The sequence below is a fragment of the Plecotus auritus genome (assembly GCF_963455305.1).
Source record: "Plecotus auritus genome assembly, chromosome: 15".
Taxonomy (NCBI): domain Eukaryota; kingdom Metazoa; phylum Chordata; class Mammalia; order Chiroptera; family Vespertilionidae; genus Plecotus; species Plecotus auritus.
This window is the reverse complement of record NC_137781.1, coordinates 7,749,125-7,771,964: the sequence shown is the minus strand read 5'-3', so window position 1 is coordinate 7,771,964 and position 22,840 is coordinate 7,749,125.

Here is a 22,840-nt window from a genome sequence, read left to right as displayed (position 1 = left end):
TGTCTCCTCCGGGGCTGTTCATAGGCTCATCTTGGTCAGTTTCGTGGCCCCAGTGCCTCGCATGCTGCCCGGCTCACCAATGCTTGTAGGACGAATAAAATGCTCCCTAAGGAAGACACAATTTAAAAAAGCTCACACTTGCCTCCTGGTGCTTACCACAGGCTGTGTTCTTACACTGACTGTACAGAAATAGGAGGCAGAGTAAACCTACCCCATATACACCTCAGCTCAGGATCTTTGCCTGGTCTGTAATGTGAATTGGGAGACATTGAGTTAAGGAGGTTTGGGATCTGACTTGTTTTCACTTCCTCTGGGCAAAGAGTAGATGGTGGCTGTAGCTTTATTTGAGACATGGGAGTGATTAAAAAAAAAAAAAAAAGCTCACACTTATGACTATCTCCTATTATTATACACTAGAGGCCCGGTGCACGAAATTTATGCACGGGGGGGGGGGGGGTGTGCCTCAGCCCAGCCTGAATCCTCTCCAATCTGGGACTCCTCGAGGGATGTCCACCAGGATCGGGCCTAAAGGGGCAGTCGGACATCCCTCTCACAATCCAGGACTGCTGGCTCCCAGCTGCTCGCCTGCCTGCCTTCCTGATTGCCCCTAACCGCTTCTGCCTGCCAGCCTGATCACCCCCTAACCACTCCCCTGCCAGCCTGATTGATGCCTAACTGCTCCCCTGCAAGCCTGTTTGGACCTAACTGCCCGCCCCTGCAGCCCTGGTCACCCCTAACTGCCCTCCCCTGCAGGTTTGATCGCCCCCAACTGCCCTCCCCTGCTGGCCTGATTGCCCACAACTGCCCTCCCTTGCAGGCCTGGTCCCTCGCAGCTGCCCTCCCCTGCTGGCCATCTTGTGGTGGCCATCTTGTGTCCACATGGGGGCAACCATCTTTGACCACATGGGGGCAGCCATTTGTGTGTTGTATTACTCTTTTATTAGAGAGTATAGAGGCCTGATGCACAGGTGGGGGCCAGCTGGTTTGCCCTGGAGTGTGTCCCGGCTCAGGGCGAGGGTTCCCTTGGGGCATGGGGTGGCCTGGGCAAGGGGTCTGTGGTGGTTTACAGGCCAGCCACGCCCCCCAGCGACCCAAGCGGAGGCCCTGGTATCTGGGATTTATTTATCTTCTATAATTGAAACTTTGTAGCCTTGAGCGGAGCCAAGCCTCCTGCTTGCTCCGTGGCAGCAGCCATTTTTGTTGGGATTTATTTATCTTCTATAATTGAAACTCTGTAGCGGAGACCAAGGCAGGCCAGGGCTGCGGAAGCTTGGCTTCCTCCATCGCCGGGGGCAACTCAAGCCTCCTGCTCTCTCCAGCTCCGTGGCTGCAGCCATTTTTGTTGGGATTTATTTATCTTCTATAATTGAAACTTTTTAGCCTTGAGTGGAAGCCTGGACCAGCCAGGATGTGCGGAAGCTTGGCTTCCTCCATTGCCGGGGAAACCCAAGCCTCCTGCTTGCTCCGTGGTGGCAGTCATCTTGGTTGGGTTAATTTGCATACTCGCTCCTGATTGACTGGTGGGCGTGGCTTGTGGGTGTAGCGGAGTGGTGGTTAATATGCATTTACTCTTTTATTAGATAGGATTAACAATTTCGGACTTCCTGGTTTATTCAGGATATCATACATTCCTTCCTTACAAGTATTTCAGCTTGAGAATTGTGAGTAACCTGTTCTTTATAAAACTCAGGAGAGCTGACATGGAGGAGAGATGGCAGAGGGAGAAGCAATACCCTTCATCTCCTACAGGCTGTCTGTGTTTATTGAAACAGAATTGGCTTGCCCAGCTAGTGTGACTCAGTGGTTCAGCGTGGACCTATGAACCAGGAGGTCATGGTTCAATTCCCAGTCAGGGCACCTGCCCGGGTTGTGGGCTCGATCCCCAGTGTGGGGTGTGCAGGAGGCAGCCGATCCATGATTCCCATCACTGATGTTTCCATCTCTCTCTCCCTCTCCCTTTCTCTCTGAAATAGAAATATATTTTTTTTAAAAAAACACACACAAAAAACACAGTTGGTTCAGATGGCGCTCATAGTAAGCTAACACCCTCAGACTTCCTTTCCCATTTATGTTCTTCAGACCCCCACCCTCCATTCTGTATGTGCAGTTAACTTAGTACCAGCAGGTGAGGTCCTTCTGAGTTACTGTCTCTATGGGAAGCCTGCCACCAAAAGCCACAGTGGCCGCATTGCCAAAACCTTGGTCCATGGCTCTGGCAGGCTGTTCCCACCTGGGTTCCTGCCAGGGTTTTCCTGGCTTGTCCTCTATTCCTGTGAAGGAACAGCCTGATCCCTCCATGCTGTGGTATCTCCTCTCTGTCTCTTAGCTGACCCCAGGGTCACTGACTCTGGCACTGACCCCTCCCCTGGGGGTGGCACCCACATTTCTCCCGAGGCTGCTCTGCAGTGCCCTGCTCTTGCTTTGTGGGCAGGGCCATTAGTTACAGGCTGGGTGCATTTTCCCTCAAGAATTCCTTTTAGAAAAGTGTCTTTTTCCCAGTGAGGGGGAGAGGTGGGAAACTTCACTAATATTGTATAGTTTTTCAAACTCTAACTTATGATCCTTCAATAGGATATAAAATCGATTTTGAGGGCTGGACCAGCATTGATTGTATGGAACAAAAGTTCATTATAAACAGAAGGAGTGAGCACCATTTGTTTTAGTTGAAGGTGAGAGATTTACAGTGAGGAATTGGCTTATGTGATGATGGGGGCGGCCCAGGCAAGTCTGAAACCCACAGGCCAGGCCGTCAGGAGCGTCGGGCTGACCTTCCAGCTGACCTTTCAGCTGAAGCTGCCGTCCACAGGCGCAATTTCCTCTCCTTCAGGGAGACCTCAGCTCTGGTCTTAAGGCCTTTAACTGATCAAGCCAGGCCCACCCAAATGGCCTAGGACAGTGGTCGGCAAACCACGGCTCGCGAGCCACATGCAGCTCTTTGGCCCCTTGAGTGTGGCCCTTCCACAAAAGACCAAGGCCTGGGCAAGTCTATTTTGAAGAAATGGCGTTAGAAGAAGTTTAAGTTTCAAAAATTTGGCTCTCAAAAGAAATTTCAATCGTTATCCTGTTGATATTTGGCTCTGTTGACTAATGAGTTTGCCGACCACTGACCTCGGATAATCATTTAAAGTAAACTGACTGCAGACTTGAATCACATCTCCAGGTTACCAGCAACACCTAGCTTCATGACTGAATTGCTGGAGCCTGCAGCCTTGCTAAGTTGACACATAAGAACAGATAGAGAGAGGCGGGGGTGTGTGTGTGTGTGTGTGTGTGTGTGTGTGTGTGTTTTAACTGTAGAGTATCATGGAGGTACAACCTTATATTAAAATATTTGAAAGTCTCAGTGAAACAAATCATTTTCTGAGAAAAGACAAATTAGTAAATTTGTCTCAAAGAGAAGTAAACAAAAAAAATTGCAGTGACCAACAAGCATGGGAGAAAGCAAATCAGTCTCCAAACTGCCTCCCTGAAAAAAAGGCTTTGGGGTCAGACTGCTGTCACAGCATGTTCTTTCAAAAATGTTCATAGAACAGATAATTCTCACATTATGTAAACTGTTCCCAAGTGCAGAAAAAGATGGCCTACAATCCAATTTATTTTATAAACCTAGCAGAGCACTAAGACCAAAACCTAAAAAAGGACATGATATGAAAGTGACATTAATTTCATAATAAATAAAGATACGAAGTTAAATCCTGACTAAACATTAGCACACTGAACTCAACAGTAAGTGCAGCAAAAGGATATGACAGCTTCTGGGCGGCACGGTAAACTGCGCACACTCCTGCCATCTGCGCAGCAAGGATGCATGCGCTTCTTGGGGCTGAATGACACCTGCAAGGGACCCTGGTACCTCCCTCAAGAGGGCAGGCCACTGAGCAAGCAACACCCCGCACCTTACCCCCCACCCCTCCAGCAAGAGGACAGGCCTGAGTTTGTAGGAGAGTTGACTGAGGGGGTGAAAAGAACTTTGTCTTCTGCATCTGGAAACAGTGCCATGGGGAGTGCCACAGCTCATAAGGGGCGTCTGAAGGTGAAAAAAACCTAATAAATATTGGGCCCGTGGAGCCCAGATTATGTAAAACCAAGAAAACCTGCTCCCTGTGCGTGGGGAGCTCTCCTTTCTTTGCCAAGGTGGGAGCTGCACTGTTAGGCCCCAGCAGAGGGAGGGCAAGTTGTTAAACACTCCGGAGGAGGCATGGATGCGCTATCGATATCTGAAACCTAAGGAGCCAGCAGCATGTCAACAATCAATAGCTTTTCTCACCAGTTGAAAAGTGCCCATCAGCTCTGCCTCAGATGCTTTTACTCAGTAATGACAGGGGTAGCCTACAAACAGGGCTGTGCACCAGGCACTGAAAGAAACATGTTTCAAGAATGTTGCTGTTTGAGTGGAGTGTTTCATGTTCCATTCAGTCATTACAGGCAGATAGTACTGAGTGCAGGGCTCAAAGAAGAGGTGGCATTGATAGCAAGGGGAGGTGGGCAGAGGGAGGCTTCAGCTACCTGTGACAATGACCCCTGGAGGATGAAAGGACAGAGGATGTCCCAATAGGCATTTGCCCAGGAGCGCTAAAACTGCCTGGGCAACGATCGCCAGTTGTCCAACATATATTCTACTTTATGCTCAACTAGAGGCCCGGTGCATGAAAATTCATGCACTGGAGGGGGCTCCCTCAGCCCAGCCTGCCCTCTCTCACAGTCGGGGAGCCCTCAGGGGCGGGAGGCAACCCAGCGATCAGGGGAAGGCGACACCCCCATCACACCCTGCTGCTGCCCCTGGTTACCTGTGCCTCAGGCCGGCCCTGGGTGGTTGGGGGGCTGGGGGACTCCAGAGGCCTTGCCGCACACCTGCCGCCCTGGCGGGGCTGATAGGACTGGGTGCTTCCATCTTGTGGCTGTGGGCGCCACCATCTTTGAGGGCGTGGCAGTCAATTAGCATATTCCCTCCTTACTGACTGTGAGTGCCACCATCTTTGAGGACTGGGCAGTCTATTAGCATATCCCCTCCTATTGGCTGTGGGCGACACCATCTTTGAGGGCAGGGCAGTCAATTTGCATATTCCCTCCTTATTGGCTGTGGGTGCCGCCATCTTTGAGGGCAGGGCAGTCAATTAGCATATTCCCTCATTGGCTGTGGGCACCGCCATCTTTCCAACAGCGTGAGGGTCAATTAGCATATTCCCTCTTTATTAGATAGGATACTTATGGCACCCCCTCTCCTTCCTGCCTATACTTTCCCTAGATTATCCCCTCCATGTCTTCGTCCTGATGCCTAGTCATCGTGCGCTGATGCCTCTAGGATCAGCTCCCCAGCCCAGACCTCTGCCTCCAGACAGACCACCTAGATTTTTTCAGCCCCATCTGTCTTCTGCCTGCATGTCCCAGGCACTCCGGCACATCATTTTTACCTAGTGAAAAGGGATCAATATCAGTGATTATGGAGTGATGTGAGAAACACACTCTAAGGAGAGAGGGATTATTCCCCCCTCTAATGGCCAGGAAGGCTTCCTGGAGGAAGAAACACTGTGGCTTAAGGAGGAGCAGGCTTTGGTGAGTGAGGAAGGGCTGTGAGGTGGGACAGAAGTTACAACAAAGTCAGAGCCAGGAGCTCTCAAAGCAACTCCTGCTGTGGTCCATGGGGTTACCATCCACATGGCCACTGGGCTAGAAGCTTTGGAATGACTGCCACCCTTGTCTTCCTTCCCCTCCGTGCCTGGCCCCTCACTGAGGCTGGCTGAGTCTCCTGACATGCTCCTCCCCTGGTGGTCCCCTTTCTCCATCTCTTCAAGCCACTTCTGCATGGAAGCCCGGGGTCAGGTGGGGGTAAGGGCTTGGGAGGTAAGGCAGCACTATTCCCATTTGCAGAGGAAGAAAAGGGGGCTCAAAGGGATAACTAGTGGTATTATTCCCTCTGCTTTGAAGGTGCCTTTGAATTATATACACACACACATATTTTACAGATTTCAGAGAGGAAGGGAGAGAGAGACAGAAACATCAATGATGAGAGAGAATCATTTATTGGCTGCCTCCTGCATGCCCCGCACTGGGATTGAACTGTGCCCTGACCGGGAATGGAGCCTGACCTCATGGTTCATAGGTAGACAGCCAACCACTGAGCCGCGCCAGCCGGGCTCCCTTTGAATTAACCTGAGGTAGGGAGAGAAGGGGATGGTGGTCATCTGTGCTTCCCCCAGGCTCTGGGACTAGGTGAGGCAAGTTCTCAGGGCTGAGGGGTTTCAGGGTGCCCGGAGGCTCAGCTGCTAGGAAACAGAGCTTGTGTGCACAAGCTAATGAGCAAGTCCTCCAGAGCCAGCTGGAGACAGGGCCTTTCAAGAGCTCTGGAAGGTCCGTGAAGAGAGGTTTCATTTCCCTGGCCAGCTCTAGGTGCATTTTCACCCAGTGGGCCCCACAGGGGAGACTAGAGCAAACAATTTTTATTTTTTGTCCTGCTTGTGAAATTGAGAATATTTTTAGCAGATTTGAAAGCTCTGGAGACAAACCCCATTACTCAGTGCCCAGCTCATAGCAGGCACTCAATAAAGCTTTGTTGAATGTTGCTGAAATGTTGCTCATTGCACAAATGCTCCTTCGGGGCATGTGCGCATGAGGGGATTGGATGAAGATGTCAGCCAGCCTGACCGTAAAAAGCAATCTTTATGATGCCATAAAAGGAACATGGACAATAGCTAGGATGTCATCCGTGAGCGTCATAAATATTCCCCTAAGTTCCTCACCCATCAGGAAACCGCATCACGTGGACTTTCAAAGCCAGTGGCCTGCTTCAACTTTATGTAAAATGCCAGCTTTTTATGGGAACTGATAGGGTTTGCAATTAACCAAAGTGCACAACAATCACGTGAGCCTTGATTGATTTGTGGGGCAGAGAGCGTGCTTTAGAGTTACGAAAGGCAGAGCGAGCGAGCCATCAGCATTACAAGCGCCACCAAGCCCTGTCACTGCGGCTTCAGAACACTGCGGCCTGGTTGAAAAGGGGAACACATCTTTGATGTGGCTGCTTTATTCAGTGCGTCAGCCAGTGCTTGCTGAGCGCCCGCTGTGTGCCAAGCATGCGCTCGGGATGGGAGGTGAGAAGACAGAGGTCCTGCCCCCAGGGGCTCACAGCCTAGATAGAGGCAGACAATGACAACGAAGTGTCATCAGAGCTGAGAGAGAGGCATGCCCAGGTTACCAGGAGAGGACAGGGAGGGAGCAGCAAACCGCGTTGGGTGAGCAAGGAGATGGTCAGGAAAATCGAGGAGATTTGTGAGGAGTGCGGCAAAAAGTGGGGTGAGGGGCCTCAGGGACCAAGAAAGGCATGGCCTTGTTGGAGGGCTGGGGACGCCAGGGCTGGAGGAATGGTGGGGTGAGTGGAGGCTGCACCGGTCCCCAGGGGCTAGAGCCCGGGTTCTGTGCCTCCCGAGGAGCCTGCATGGAACCTTAACTCCTGCTGTCCCGGGAAATCTAGTCATCATTCTAACTTGGCGAGTCCGGAGGTTCGATTCTTTGTAACACTGCAAGACACTTTCATCACTGCAGGGTCATCAGAGCTGCTGAAACACATCGAATGCAGCCAGTGCGCTGAAGTGTTCAGCAAAGTCAGGCTCTGCTGTTGCTGACCAAACCCGCCATTTCTATGGCATTTCGAAGTCTTATTTCCCCCAAGCGGCTTCAAGAAGGATCTCACCGTTCTATCGCAAGGAACAGAGGGAGAAAAAAATTGTGCCACTTCTCCCATGTCCTTTGCAATCAAGTGTCACCTGGGGAAAGTGACCTGTGGTGAGGGACCCGCTTGGGGCAGCTGAAAAGTGGAAAGCCTGAGGAGACGGTGCTGGGGGTGAGGGGGCATGCACTTGAGTTTGCACAGGCCCACAGTATTCATCGATGAGACCAGCGACGGCCTAGCCTGTCCGGCTGGTGGCATTAGGCAGCTAGCTCCAGGCCTGCCCGGTAGGCAGGAATCAGGGAACACTGCAGCTGAATGGGCTGCCAGGGCTCTTCAGAAGGTGATAATGCAGCTTAATGTAAACATGGACACCTGCTCCACCCTGGGCCGCCCCAGGGAAAAGAAAGGGCGCCCTCAGAATGGAATCTGTCTCCCTGGCAATAAGGTTCGAACCGCTTACCAACCACTCTGTGTAAGAATCTGGTTCCCACCATGGGGGATGAGGTTGGGGGGAAGGAAAGAGGAGAGGAAGGTGAAGGGGAGAAGAGAATGCTGCTGAAACTAACTGTAAATAACTATTGATTGTTATAAAAAAGAAAATATGCACTGTCTACAACTAAAATCCAACTTAAGTGGCAAGGTGATGATAAAGGTGTAGGGAAGTAAAATGCAAAGATTTGGCCATGAGAAGGAATGAAGTATTGATTCATGGTACAACATGGATGAACACTATGCTAAGCCCGTTACAGATGACCACATATTGTGTAAGCCCATTTACTGGAAATAACTGAAATGTCTAGAATAGATGAATCCACAGAGACAGAAAATGGATTCATAATTATCTAGGGGGAAAGAGGTATTAGGGGGTGATGACTAAAGGGTCCAGGGTTTGTTTTGGGGGTGATAAAAATATACTAAAATTCATTGTGAATATACAAAAAAATCTTTGACTTATATACTTTAAATGGGGGTCAATTGTACTGTATGTGAATTCTATCTCACAAAAGCTTATATAAATATGATTTTTAAGTGCACCAAAGCTCTTGTACTTGTATTGGGGAGAGATGGTTATAAATACTGATTAGTTCTAAACGCTAATAGATGAAATGCTGACCATTAATTCAATTGTCAAAGTAAGAGCCACTCCTCTGTCACAAGAGAGTGGAGTAATCAAGAAATGTCGCCCTCGAATACTACTTGCTGAACTCCTTCTATTCCTAGATTCGTTTGGGGTTGGAAGAAATGTCATTGGTTGTTGGAAGGTGTGATAAAATGAAATGCATGTTTTATAATAAATGTCACTTCTGGCAGTTCTGGCAGTTGCAATATGTGCAGAAACAGAACTCTCCCCGTCGGGTGTGAAGTGAGCGCTGTGCTTGGAGGAGCTGTGGTGTGAAGCCAGAGGGATGTGGCGTGCTAAGGCAGAGAAGATGCTGGGAGGAATGAAGTGGGGGGAGGGGGCTGGGCACGGGAACCGAGAAGACACATAACTTGCAATTGCTAATTCTCCTGGACCACAATAAAGCGTGATAGATATTAAAACTGGCCTCTACTTACATTCTGTTATGGTCTCGCCCGAGTCCAGTGGTCCTCAAACTTGTGTGTGCACCCGAATTCTCAGGAGGGCTGATGAGAACACAGCTTACTGGGCCAGTTTCTGATGCAGTAGGTCTAGGATGGGGCTGAGAATTTCTATTTCTAACAAGGGCCAGATGCTGCTGATGCTGAAACCCAAGCAGCCATTCTGTGGACCACACTGAGCAGCAACAGTGAAGGGAACCTGCCAGATGCATTCCAGTGCTGGATCGGATCACAGGACTCTTTGGCAGGCATTTCTTAAGACTGTTCTTGAGATGTTCCAGGGGCAGGGAGGGTTAATGGAGAGAAGTCATTCATGAGACCCTCATGCAGTTCAGACTGGCTTCTCAGCTGCTTGCTTACTGACTGCAATCAGTCAAGTTACCCCATAACAAATTCCCTTAAATTACTGCAACAGTCATAGATGCAGCTGGATGGTGCAAGTCTATATTCATTAAGAGGTTGTCCACACTGCCTGTCTCCCACTGGGTAGGACTCAAAATGATTTGTTCCAAGCAACCTGACATTTCTCAACGCTTGCCATCTGCAAACTGTGCATGAGGACACTGAAATGCCACGTGCATTTTTCGCAGGTCTCCAAATGCATTCCTCAAGGTTTCGCCGCACATATCCATGGAGTGGCCACACAGACACACATCCCAGGTGTCTTGAAGCTTCTTAACAGCGCATATGCTAAGTGCTTAATATCTGCTGATGATAATAAAATTCGTGATTAGAAACAAGTTCCTCTCAATTACAGGCTGCATTACAGGCAAATTAATGAATTTGAACCCAAGAAGCCTTTGTTTCCAAAAATGCAAATTTTCCCCAGCTTTATAGAGATATAATTGATGAATAATATTATATACTTAAAAGTGCACAACGTGATGACTTGATATATGTATGTATTGTGAAAAGATTACCAAAATAACATCATTCAACACATCCATCACTTCACATACTAGTAGTTAATACTCTGTGCGTGCGTGTTTGAGAACATTCAAGGTCTACTCTCTTAGCAAATTTCAAGTATACAATACAATATTGTTAACTGTAGTCACCGTGCTATACACTGGGATTTCTGCCCTGGTGAAAGGGGCATTAGGAAATACAATATTTTCTTAAGGAAACTTTCCCTGTAATGAGATATGGCAGAGACTAGCTGCGGTAGGGCTGATGAAGATTAAGATAGGCTCCTTAGAAAGCATCATGAGACAGAACATGCAAATCACCATGGAAACCAAGCCATGTTTTTATTGTATAATAGGTTTGCTAATTATACTGAAAAGGTAAGAAAGTCCACAGCCTAAGGGGAGATCAGGGCGGGGTATTAATGAGTAATACAGCAGAAAAATGGAGAAATGGGGCAGCTAGGAGTATCCATTGCTCCCTGACCGGCCAGGCAGGTGTGACATGCAGGGCTGGGCAGTAGGGAGTCTCGCTGTCCTGGATGGAGGGAAATGAGAATCAGCTATGTTCCCCCAGCCTCTGATGGTTCTGGTACTCCTGGGGCCTCCCAGATCGTGGACGAGCAGACCATAGGAGACTGTGTTGCTGCCGTCCCAACCCCCAAAGTCAGCCTGGCCCTGTAGTATACACCTTACAGAACACAGACAGGGAAGGAGGATGTGAGCCCATCCTGGGTACTGCCCAAGGAAACCTCACCCACCTTAGCTCACTGAATGCTCTACTAAAAACCTGTCTGGACAAAACTTAACATTTGCTGAACACCAATGACATCTGAACACTGCACCTTTTTTTTATTCTAATAATCTCAAACACAAAGGAATATGAAGGGATTGTACAGTCCTCTAAATATACACAGGCTAGATTTAACATATAGACTTGCCACATTTATTTCAGATCTTTTATTTTTTAAACAATACCTTTGTTTCAGAAGTACTGATATCACAACATTTCTGCTATCATTTAAGTAACTTCTGAAATACTCATCCCTAGTTGGGTAAGTCCTTTCCTTCCCTGTCTCTGTGCTTTTACTAATCCAAGTACTTATCCATAAAAAAATAATATTGTAAATTTTACATAATTGGTATTACATTACATTTAGATTATGCAGCTTAATGATCTCATTTGACATTAAGTTTTCAAGAACTATGGGCATTGGGAGTGCAAAACAATAACTGAGCTCAGCAATGGAGCTGGGCTCATCCCACGAATACAGGGAAGTTGTGAGGAATGGAGTCCTTAGGACCTGAGACTTTGAGACCTAGACTGTGGTCAGTTTATGGAATGTCCCATGTGGGCCTGGAAAGCATGCACTGTCTCTGTCTATGGGGTTCTTCTATGTCTATCAGATCATGCCTGGAAGTGGTATGTATTAACTGATTAGTGTCCACATAATCTCATTCCTGAAGAATTATGTCTAAAATTATAAAACTTTACATGTATCTATTATTTTGATTATCATAACTTTTCAAAAACATGTATCATCTGAGGCTCAAAACTGGGAAGGGGCAGATTTAGGGGTTGTAAACTGTCTGCTTCTAGAAATCAGTATCTTCAACTGAAGAAATGGTGTAGCCACTGGGGCAAAAAGACGCAATTTGGCCTATGTTTAAATCCAGATCTGTCAGGCTCTGAAATGATCACTTTCAACCTCTAAAAGATTGTGCAAAATACAGCAAACAAAAATCGAACCTCTCTGAATTGTATCCTGCCACTCTGCAGCTGGCATTTTGGTTGGCCTCGTCTGCTGACTTTGGACGGATCACCCCAACTTTCCCCAGATGTACAACTTCCCATGAATGACCCTATGGGCACCAAGCCCTTCAGGCCTCACATCACCCTCTCCCACCTGTCAAGGCTCCCCAATGAACATTTGGGAAAGAGCTCTCTGTGCCCTCTCTCTTTCCAACTGTGCATCAGGCTGGGCGTCTCCCCCACCCCATGGGACACGCTGGTCTTGGTCAGCCCTACTCCACTGTGACCTTCAAGCCAAGGGAAGGCCATAGCTCCTAGCTCAGCAATCTGCCTGGGCCCCACCCTGCTCCAGCTGCATCCACTGGGCTGCTGGGGAAGGGCCAGCCGGAGCCAGATGATCTGACATGATGAAAAGGGAAATTCTCAGCATTCTTTCAGCAGAAGACATTTGCCAAATGCAATGCAGAGAGGAGAAGCAGGCTGGGTTGCCTTGAACAGCCAAATGCATCTTCAACCTTAATATAGCTCTAAGGGGGAAAAACTGGGTCACATCTAAGTAAGTCGAGTTTCAGGGGGAACCAGTGTCTGCTGTGAACAGAGCAGGGGGCCAGGGCGGGGAAGCCAAGGAAGGATGCAGGACAAAGCACTGCAATGCTCTCCCGGTGCACAAACTTCCAGTTTGGGAAAAATGTCTTCATATTCCCAGAAATGGCCCCATGGAACAATCAGATTACATTATTTTCTCCAGTCATCAACGCACAGTGATGGTTCCAGATGGAAAGGGCCAAAATCCTGCTTTTAACTCTGTCCTGACTCTCACACAAACCAGTTAAAGTTTCTCTTTCCCAAATGTTCATTTTCCTCTCTCACCAACAACTGAGGAGGCTTGGTGGGGGAAATGTCAGTCTGTCACTTTGAACTTCCCAAGCCAGCTTCAGCGGGACACTTGGACACTTGAGGGCTGGCCAGAGCCCTCTTCCCCACAGCCAGTGGACAATCTATGGCTCTAGAACAGTGGTCGGCAAACTCATTAGTCAACAGAGCCAAGTATCAACAGTACAACGATTGAAATTTCTTTTGAGAGCCAAATTTTTTAAACTTAAACTTCTTCTAACGCCACTTCTTCAAAATAGACTCGCCCAGGCCGTGGTATTTCGTGGAAGAGCCACACTCGAGGGGCCAAAGAGCCGCATGTGGCTCGCAAGCCACGGTTTGCCGACCACTGCTCTAGAATAATTCCTACCATAAGCTACCCAGAAGCCTGTACATTTTAATTATTGGAAGCATTCGATTATCTAGCCATGCTGGCAAAGCCAAATATTCCCTCAAAACTCAGCTGGTCACCTCCTCCAGGAAGCCTGTTGGATTGCCTCCCACCTTGAGACAGAATCAAGCACCTGCCCCCTTCCCAGAACATCTCTCTATAATATAGGATTTTGTGTAGTTGTCTACATCAATTCTATCTCCCTCACCTGTCTGGAGGCAAAACATTTCCATTGTCCCTCCCGAGATTCTCTATGTCTCTACTACCATTTAGAGTTCAAAAAGACTTCCCACTTACTGCCCACTTAATTGTTATGAATTGCCATCTTATAAATAAAGGAGCTGAGACTTGAAAAGACTGCCAACACTTAGACCTACACCCAGATGTTCTGATTTCCAGTCTGGTGTTCCTTTCACTGTCCAGGGCTCCTGGAACAAGGCTTTAAGGGAATGGAGATATTGGAAGGGCAAAAATCCAGAACACAGCTTATCTGCCCTCAAGCAGAAGTTAGAGGATAAAGAGCTGACAAAAAATACAACACAGTCACAGATTAAAATGCCTACAGAGGCTAAGCAGAGACTGTGAATGGGGAAGCAATCCGGGCAGAGACCTGACCTACCTCAGGTCTGTTTACCTAATGGGCCCATCTTTTATTCAGAGCCAACAGATTGCTACCACACAAGAACACAGCCCAGAATTACTCATTTCATTTTTGTAGTTGGTAATCTAGACTTCAATATAAAATCTCCGAATTGCTTTTTGTTAACCCTCCCCAGAGGATATTTTTCCATTGATTTTTTAGAGAGAGAGAGAGAAACATCGATGTGAGAGAGACACATCAATTGGTTGCCTCCCACACGTGCCTCGACCAGGACTGGAGATTGAGCCCGCAAGCGAGGTACATACCCTTGACCAAAATCAAACCCAGGACCCTTCAGTCCATAGGCATGCTCTATCTACTGAGCCAAACCAGCTAGTGCTAAAATGTCCAATATTTTTAATGTTGGTGGCTAATCCAAAGTATAAAAAAAAATGCTTAAGGGCAAACAAATATATCTGCAAGCTGAACATGGCCTACAGGCCGCCAGTTTGCAACTCTGGCAAATTAATCTAACTCAGCTCCAACACCCCTACCCACTCCCCTGGCACCGTCTTGCCATGTAGAAAATGGGGTGGAATATCACATTTCCTGGTGTACTGCTTTGATTGCTACTTCAGTTGGAGAACTGGAGTTTCTGAGGATTCCAACACAGAAATGGTGGCTGTCAGCAATAAGGCTGCCACTGCGACTTAACTCTTTGCTCCTCTATGATACCTTTATTTTCACAACTCACAGTCGAATAACCTTGTGATTTTGGTTAACCAATGGGCCATTCGGATCAGTCAGCCTCACAGAAAGAGACTATTTTTTTAAACGTGTGTCTGATTTGACATTTTGTTTCCATCAGGCTTTCAACTACCTTCTTACAGACTCCCTTTCAAATTGCTATCCAAGTGCCCCAGAGAGCCTCGCATGGTAGTTGTCCGATAGCGAACATTCCACAAATGTGAAAGAGGAGAACAATGGACTCCAAACCCTAACCCTGCCCCTTTGCAGGCATTTTCATCTTAGACCGGCGGACAGACCTCAGCCGTTCCTACCACGGTGAGCACCTGCCATGCACCAGGCCCCACTGATTGCTCACACAATCCTCTAAGACAGGTCTAGTGGGATCCTGTACTACAGATGAGGAAGAGGCCCAGAGAAGAATTAAAACAAAACAAAACAAAACAAAACCAACAACAACACTCAAGTAGCAAAGCTAACATTTGAACCCAAATCAAAGCAATTCCAAGGTCCACACCCAGTGATACCAGCTATATAACCTCCATGGGTCCTATTAAAATCCCCATTGGACAGATGGAGAAAGAGGTCAGAGATTGTAAAACATCCTAAAAGTCTCACCCAGCTGCTATAAAAGCAGATTCACAATTACAGCAGGTCAACAACAGACTCAGTTCTAAATCCACTTCTAAATTTCAACATTTAGTTGAAATGTAAAAATGATAATAATATGCTTAAGAAAAAAGTTTATCACTGGCTTTGTGCTAGTCTCTGCTAATCATGCCTTTAATTAAAAAAGCAAAAGTACACATGAGCTTAGCATGTTGGATCTTCCCCTTCATTTGTAAGTCTGATTTCTCCTCTATTTACAAGTTTGCTCTTGTCTCCCAACCTCTCATTACTCAATGTGTGGTCCATGGATCAGCAGCATCAGCAACATCTGGGAGTTTCCCCAGGAATGTGGGATCTCAGGCTCCCTGAGTCAGAATCTGCATGTTAACAAAACCACCAGATGATTTGTGTGGACAGAAAACTTTGAGATGCTCTGACATGACCCCAAGAAATCTCAACTATCAGCCTTTTTACAAATAATTCTCTTCTGTGTATCTCAAGAAAACATTGGCCAGTGAGTGCTGGTTTGGGGTGTTGTTGTTTTTTTAATATATTTTTATTGATTTCAGAGAGGGAGGGAGGGAAAGATAGAAATATCAACAATGAGAGAGAGCCCGCAACCCCGGCATGTGCCCTGATGGGAAATCAGACCATGACCTCCTGGTTCATAAGGTGACACTCAGTCACTGAGCTATACTGACCGGGCTAAGCGCTGGTTTTTAAATACCAAAACTCCACCCAAAGACACGGCTCCCAACAAGAACAGCCTGAGGAGGCCACAATGAAATGTCTCAAAAACCTCAGTTTGCACATTAGTGAGTCCACTGTGGGGAGCCCCAAATTACACCAGGGTCATCAGCTCCCCCCGTACCCAGCCATCAGTGTCGTCTGCCACAGCAACTCTGCCCCTTCACCCAAGATGCCCACCTTCCCTTCTCCGTGTGCTCTGAGTCTGTTTTTCAGAGATACAGGGAGGACGGCATGGCTTTCAAACAACACCTTGCTGAACGACTGGTGAAAAACTGATCTTTTGCTACATGGGAAAAACGCACCCAAAAAATGAAGTAATAGGGGAATAACAATGAACCTTAGGGGCCGTCCGTAAAGTAAGCCTAGGATGGGTTTGAGAACTTCCTTATAAAGCCATATGGTTCCTCAGTGGCCGAGCTGTGGGTGGGATAGGGCTGAGACCAGAATTGGAATCCTGGGTTACAGAAGGTCGGAACAGCCTCCGTCACTGGCCAAATCCTCAATGAGTCCTTGAGGGAGACAAAGGGAAGGGACCCGTGACTAGAAGAAGGCCCCAAGCCGGGGAAAGCCACAAGCCTTCTCCAGAAGGCGACGCTTAGCTAATTCTCGGGGCCTGCTGGAATTTCATTATCCTGTGCACACTGTGCAAATGGGAATTTAATAATTAATTAGGGAATAGCTCGCCCGAGAGCCCATGCAGGGGGATTAAGCAAAGCAACCGAGATGTGGCAAGGGGTTGAATATTTTATAGTGTGTTTAATTTGCAAATACTACCCACCCAGAAGGCTTAGGCAAAAAAACCTATCATCATAATAATTATTATTACTCATGCAAAGCTACTTGAGTTTCCATCAGACCTCCTTCCTTTCAACTGCTGTCACCAAACACTTCTCCCCCAAAATGTAATCTTTTTAAAATGAAGAAAAAGAAAGTAACAAATGTAAAAGGGTATTAGAAATAAAAAGGGACATGTTTGGATAAAAACGACTAACCTAGACACTACCTTTGTTCCGCCTGCGATTCTTTTTAACACTCAAATAGCTTGCATCCTGGCAATTTTCTCTCACATGCAAATTATATCTCAGATAATTTTCTCTGAGTACCAACAGAGCTCTGAAGCCCCCAAAGAAGACAATGGATTATTTCTTGTCCATTCCACACACACTTAACAAGTTCATTAAGCCACCCATTGATTCTGAGTACCCCAATATTCTTTTTTTTTTTAATATATTTTATTGATATTTTACAGAGAGGAAGGAAGAGGGATAGAGAGCTAGAAACATCGATGAGAGAGAAACATCGATCAGCTGCCTCCTGCACACCTCCTACTGGGGATGTGCCCGCAACCAAGTTACGTGCCCTTGACCGGAATCGAACCTGGGACCTTTCAGTCCGCAGGCTGACGCTCTATCCACCGAGCCAAACCGGTTTTGGCCCAATATTCTATCTATAAATTCTCCTCTGCTTCAACAAGCCAGAGTAGTTGTCTCCTGCCTCCCAACAAAAACCTCAACTGTTCTAGATTGTGAGGATAATAAGGATTAAAGGATTACACCCGAGACACTCTAGCTCAGTGGTCGGCAAACTGCGGCTCGAGAGCCACATGCGGCTCTTTGGCCCCTTGAGTGTGGCTCTTCCACAAAATACCACATGCGGGCGCACACGTACAGTGCAATTGAAACTTCGTGGCCCATGCGCAGAAGTCGGTTTTCGACTCTCAAAAGAAATTTCAATCGTTGTACTGTTGATATTTGGCTCTGTTGACGAATGAGTTTGCCGACCACTGCTCTAGCTAATTCTATCCGTTCCTCCAGCACCACAGGTTGAACGCTCAATCATCTCTGATAAGGTCAGCAAACTTTTTCTGGAAGACACCAAATGATAAACATGTGAGGCTTTGCAGGCCATACAGTCCCTGTTGCAGCTTCGTAATCCTGCGGCCACAATGGAAAGCAGCCACAGAAAATACGTCAACAAGAGTGAGCATGGCTGTTTTCCAATAAAACTCCATCTACAACAGCAGGTGGCAGGCCTTGAGGGTCTACCACCTCATTTTTTAAGACTTTGTGCAACTTTATGCTTAAAAAAAAAAAAAAGATGGGCTTTAGGCTTCTGAGCATGTTTTTTTGTTTTTTTAGAATATATTGATTTTTTACAGAGAGGAAGGGAGAGGGACAGAGAGTTAGAAACATCGATGAGGGAGAAACATCGATCAGCTGCCTCCTGCACACCCCCCACTGGGGATGTGCCCGCAACCAAGGTACATGCCCTTGACCGGAATCCAACCTGGGACCCTTGAGTCCGCAGGCCGACGCTCTATCCACTGAGCCACACCGATTAGGGCTCTGAGCATGTTTATATGCAGCCCTGCAGACATTCAATTAAACCAGTGGTGCTCACAATTTGGCAGTGTCTGGAGACCATGGTCCGCTTAATGGGGTGTAAGGTGCACGGTGGAATGGGAACCTCACTTAGAAGGGCCCCAGCCCCACACTTGATTTAATCCTCTTGCATCACTGTCTTGAAAGTCTTAACCATTTTTGTGCAAGCCCCCCCCCTTTTTTATTTTGCACTGGGCCCCACAAATTATATTGGCAGATGTGCCAGAGACATAGACAACATGAAAGGTGGTGCCCTGACCGGTGTGGCTCAGTGGATAGAGTCTTGGCCTGCGGACTGAAGGGTCCCAGGTTCGAATCCTGTGAAGGGCATGTACCTTGGTTGCTGGCACATCCCCAGGAGGGGGTGTGCAGGAAGCAGCTGATAGATGTTTCTAATTCTATCCCTCTCCCTTCCTCTCTGTAAAAAAATCAATAAAATATTTTTTTTTTTTTAAAGAAGAAAACATGAAAGGTTGTGACGACTTGGGTTTTGGCTTCATAGAGGCCTGGTTTGCTGTTCAATAGCCTGCAACTCACAGGACAGCCCCACAAGACAACACAATTATCAAAATGTCGGTACATGGTGCCCCCCTCCCCCCGCAACCCCACCCACAGTGTCACTTACCCGCTGACTGCCGAGGTCTGAAAACACTAAATGAAAAATTCCACAAATAAGCAAGGCCTACGTTTGAAGCTGCGCCAATTTGAGAAGCGTGGCGAAGTCTCGCGTGACCTGCTCCGTCCCGCGCGATCTGCTTCTTCCCGCGTGATTTGTTCTGTCCGCGGGCACTTGACGCTCCCTTCACGCAGCTGCGCGTGGCAGACGTTCCTCGCGCAGTAGCGGGTGGGTGGTCACGTGACTGTGGAGGGCTCTCGGTGCTTGTGTTCAGTCGATCCCTGTTTCACTTCATAATGGCCGCAGAGTGCCAAAGGGGTGCCGGGCCGTTCGGAAAAGCCCAAGAGAAGCCGCACGTGCTTCCTTTAGTGGAAAGGTATGGATAGAAAATGCACGGTGTGTATATATAGGGTTCACTACTATCTGGGGTGTCAGGCATCCTCGGGGGGGTCTTGGAACGCATCCCCCAGAATAAGGGACCACTGAGGTGCCCAAGTGAAAAACTCTCGGTTAAACCATGTAAAATAGTTCAGATTCTACCTTTTTTTTTTTTTTTTACCGACAAGTAAAGTCATTTTGTATGGTGCAGCGTAATGGAACCAGGTTTTTACATGCGTGTAAGACGTAAAGATATTTACGAAGCAGGAACATGTCCTCTATCAATAATCAATGCATTTCCGATTTCTTTTCGTCCCCCGCAAATTAAACCTCGTTAAAGCTGCCCCCACTTGCCCAGCCTGTGTGGGTCAGTGGCTGAGTGTCCACCTCCGAACCAGGAGGTCACAGTTGGATTCCCAATTCCAGGGCACAGGCCGGGGTTGCGGGCTCGATCCCCAGCGTGGGGCGTGCAGGAGGCAGCCGGTCCATGATTTCCATCCTTGATGTTTCCATCTTGCTCTGTCTCCCTTCCTCTCTGAAATCAATTTAAAAAAAAAAAAAAAAAAGAAAACCTATTAAAAATCAGTCCCCACTTTGTGTACCCATGTATTTTATTTGTTTACCATTTTTTTCTGAAAAAGTAAAACATGCAAAGGGCAGACATTTTTAAGATTCTGAAACATCCTCAGAAAAAAATGAATCTTCCCACCTAACCTGTCCTTCATCCCTGTCCCTCTCCTCAGGATAATCCCACTGATGGTTTTCCCTCCTCGCACATTCTGCAAAAGGGACGTTCTCTACACGCCATTAGCCCTGGCCGGTTTGGCTCAGTGGTTAAGGCATCAGCCCTCAGTCTGAAGGGTCACCTCCAGGTTAAGGGCATGTACCTTAGTTGCAGGCTCAATTTCCAGCCCGCTGTGGGGGAGGCAACCAATGGAGGTGTCTCACATCCATGTTTCTCTCTCCCCTCCCCTCCACGCGCTAAAAAAAATACCCTCAGGTGAGGATTACTAGCAACACATGTATATATGTATGCCTTATTTTCTTTAGAATGCCTTTTATCCGCCCACCTCCAACATTCACCCGTGGTCCCCTGGCGCTGCCTGCCTTCCCGCTTTTCCAGGGTCCGCTGCTTTTCTAAGAAGGACTCCAAATGTTCCAGGGCTTTCTCTTCCACACCAACCCCTCCTGTTCCCCATCTTTTGAAGTCACGGCAGCATGAGAGTCAGAGTCGCATTCCATTTTCCACTTCCTACTTCCTCTCCCCCTCGGTGGTCTTTGTCACAGAATGTGTTCTCGCTCTATTTAAAATCTGCTGGGACCCGGCGCCTGTCAAAGTTGCTGAACGGAATAAAAAGCTCTTGAGCTTCATTCAGGCCAAACCTCTATACATAGATTTGGCCCTCATTTCTGTTCCAAAAGGAGCAGGAAAGAGACAGGCTGATGTCGGAACCTCTGACTTCCCTGGTATTGATTTTGACTTGAAGGGTGAAGGGCAGGGGGCGGGGGGGGGGGGGGGGGGGGAGGAGAGCACTACCTCTCCCTAGGCAAGTGAGCACGGGTATAGGTGACCGCAGAGGTGCTCATAAATTGTTAATCCCGCTTTTGAATTAAAAAGAGAAAAAGGCAAGCAAAAGCGACCAGAGGCATAAGCAGGCAGAGGGCCAGCAATGTAAAGAAATGATGAATTATTTAGAAGTATTTAACCACTGTCTTCATTCAAGGGTGACATTTCTAATCGGGAGAAGGGAGAAACGTGGGGGAAATGTGGCTCTGACCCCAGGCAACAGCAGATGGCTGTGCAAGAGCACCGGGTCCTTGGGAATCTGGCCTCCTTTCTGTCTTGACCTTTGAACTCCCCAGTCACTATACTTTGCCCCTCCCCCCCCTCCCCCCCCCTCCCCCCCCCGCCCCAGGAGGAAGGCTGCAGGTCCCAGTTTCCCGTCATGCTCCAAAGTCGTGAGAATTGAGATGCCCAGGAGGCTGTCCCGGCAGCTTAATGTCAGAGGCGGCAGCTCTGAGATGGAGAGAAGGCTGGGCCACATCACTACTCATGGGGTTCACCTCCCCCAGCACTGTCCTTACACTCCAAGGTGACACTAACAGGTACAGCGGAGAGAGGGGTCTTACGTCTTGGGAGGAAATCCTTCCACCTCCCCGTCCTGCTACCTTGTCCGTCAGGGCATGTTAGCCACATCCCTGTCTAAATGGATGCCTTGAGGTGGTGAAAAGGGTGCAGGATTAAGTAAAAGAACAGAAAATAAGCATTTGGAATGGCGAAGTAGTCTCAAGTTTAAGTTCCCACACTCGCTGTGCTAGAAAAGCCGGTGAGATTTGTGTGTGTGTGTGGTAAAATACACATCGATTTACCGTTTTCTGATTTTAAAGTGTACAGTTCGGTGGCATTAAATGCATTCATTCACACCTTTGCACAACCATCATCTATCTCTAGAACTACTTCATCATCCAGAACTGAACGTCTGTTCCCATTAAACATCAAGGCCCCATTCTTCCTCCCCCCAGCCACTGGCAACCACCACTCTTTCTGTCTCTGTGAACTTGACTCCTCTCGGTACCTCGTATAAGTGGAATCAGACAATATGTATCTGCTTATTTCACTTAGCATAATGTCCTCAAGGTCCATCTATGCTGTAGCATCTGTAGGAATTTCCTTCCTTTTCAAGGCTGAATGATATTCCATTATATGTATGTACCACAATTCTGCTTTTCCATTCACCCACCCATGAACGGCTGGCTGGGTTACTTCCACCTTTTGGCTGTTGTGAATAATGCCGCTGTGAACGTGGGTGTGCAAATATGTGTTCAAACCATGTAGCTTTTTAAAAAAAAAATACATATGCCCACGCCTTAATTTGTGAGGTTTTTATTTCCCTAACCCTAGAGTAAGTGCTGGGAACTTGCACTTTTTTTTATATATATATTTTATTGATTTTTTTTTATAGAGAGGAAGGGAGAGGAATAGAGAGTTAGAAACATCAATGAGAGAGAAACATCGATCCGCTGCCTCCTGCACACCTCCTACGGGGGATGTGCCCGCAACCAAGGCACATGCCCTTGACCGGAATCGAACCTGGGACCTCTCAGTCCGCAGGCCGACGCTCTATCCACTGAGCCAAACCGGTTAGGGCGGGACCTTGTACTTTTAACAAGAGCCCCAGCTCCTTCGAAAGCCGGGCCAAGTTTGAGAAGCAAGAAACAAGATGCCTGAACAAACGGTGCTAACCCCAGGGAGTCCTCTTGTTGGTTCCTTTGTAATCCCTGGTGATGGCAGGAGAAACAGCTTTCCCTTTGTAAATGTCAGCTCCGGCTGTCTGAACACCGCCTGACTTTCCTGTTTACAGCAGGGCAACTGAGACCGAGACACAACGCAAGCACCGGGACTCAAGCTCATTCCTGACGCCAAAGACCTTGCTACCTGGCGGGTGGGCTGTACTGCGCTGACTCCCCCCAAGCCTGTGGCGGCTCTCCTGGGTGACACGGGGTGACACCAATGCCAAGAAGCTCTGCGGCTCACAGGGGCTGCCGCAGGAGTGTGAGATGCGGCATCTGTTGGTGATACCTGTTTCTTCGTTTCTGGAAAGGTGTGACC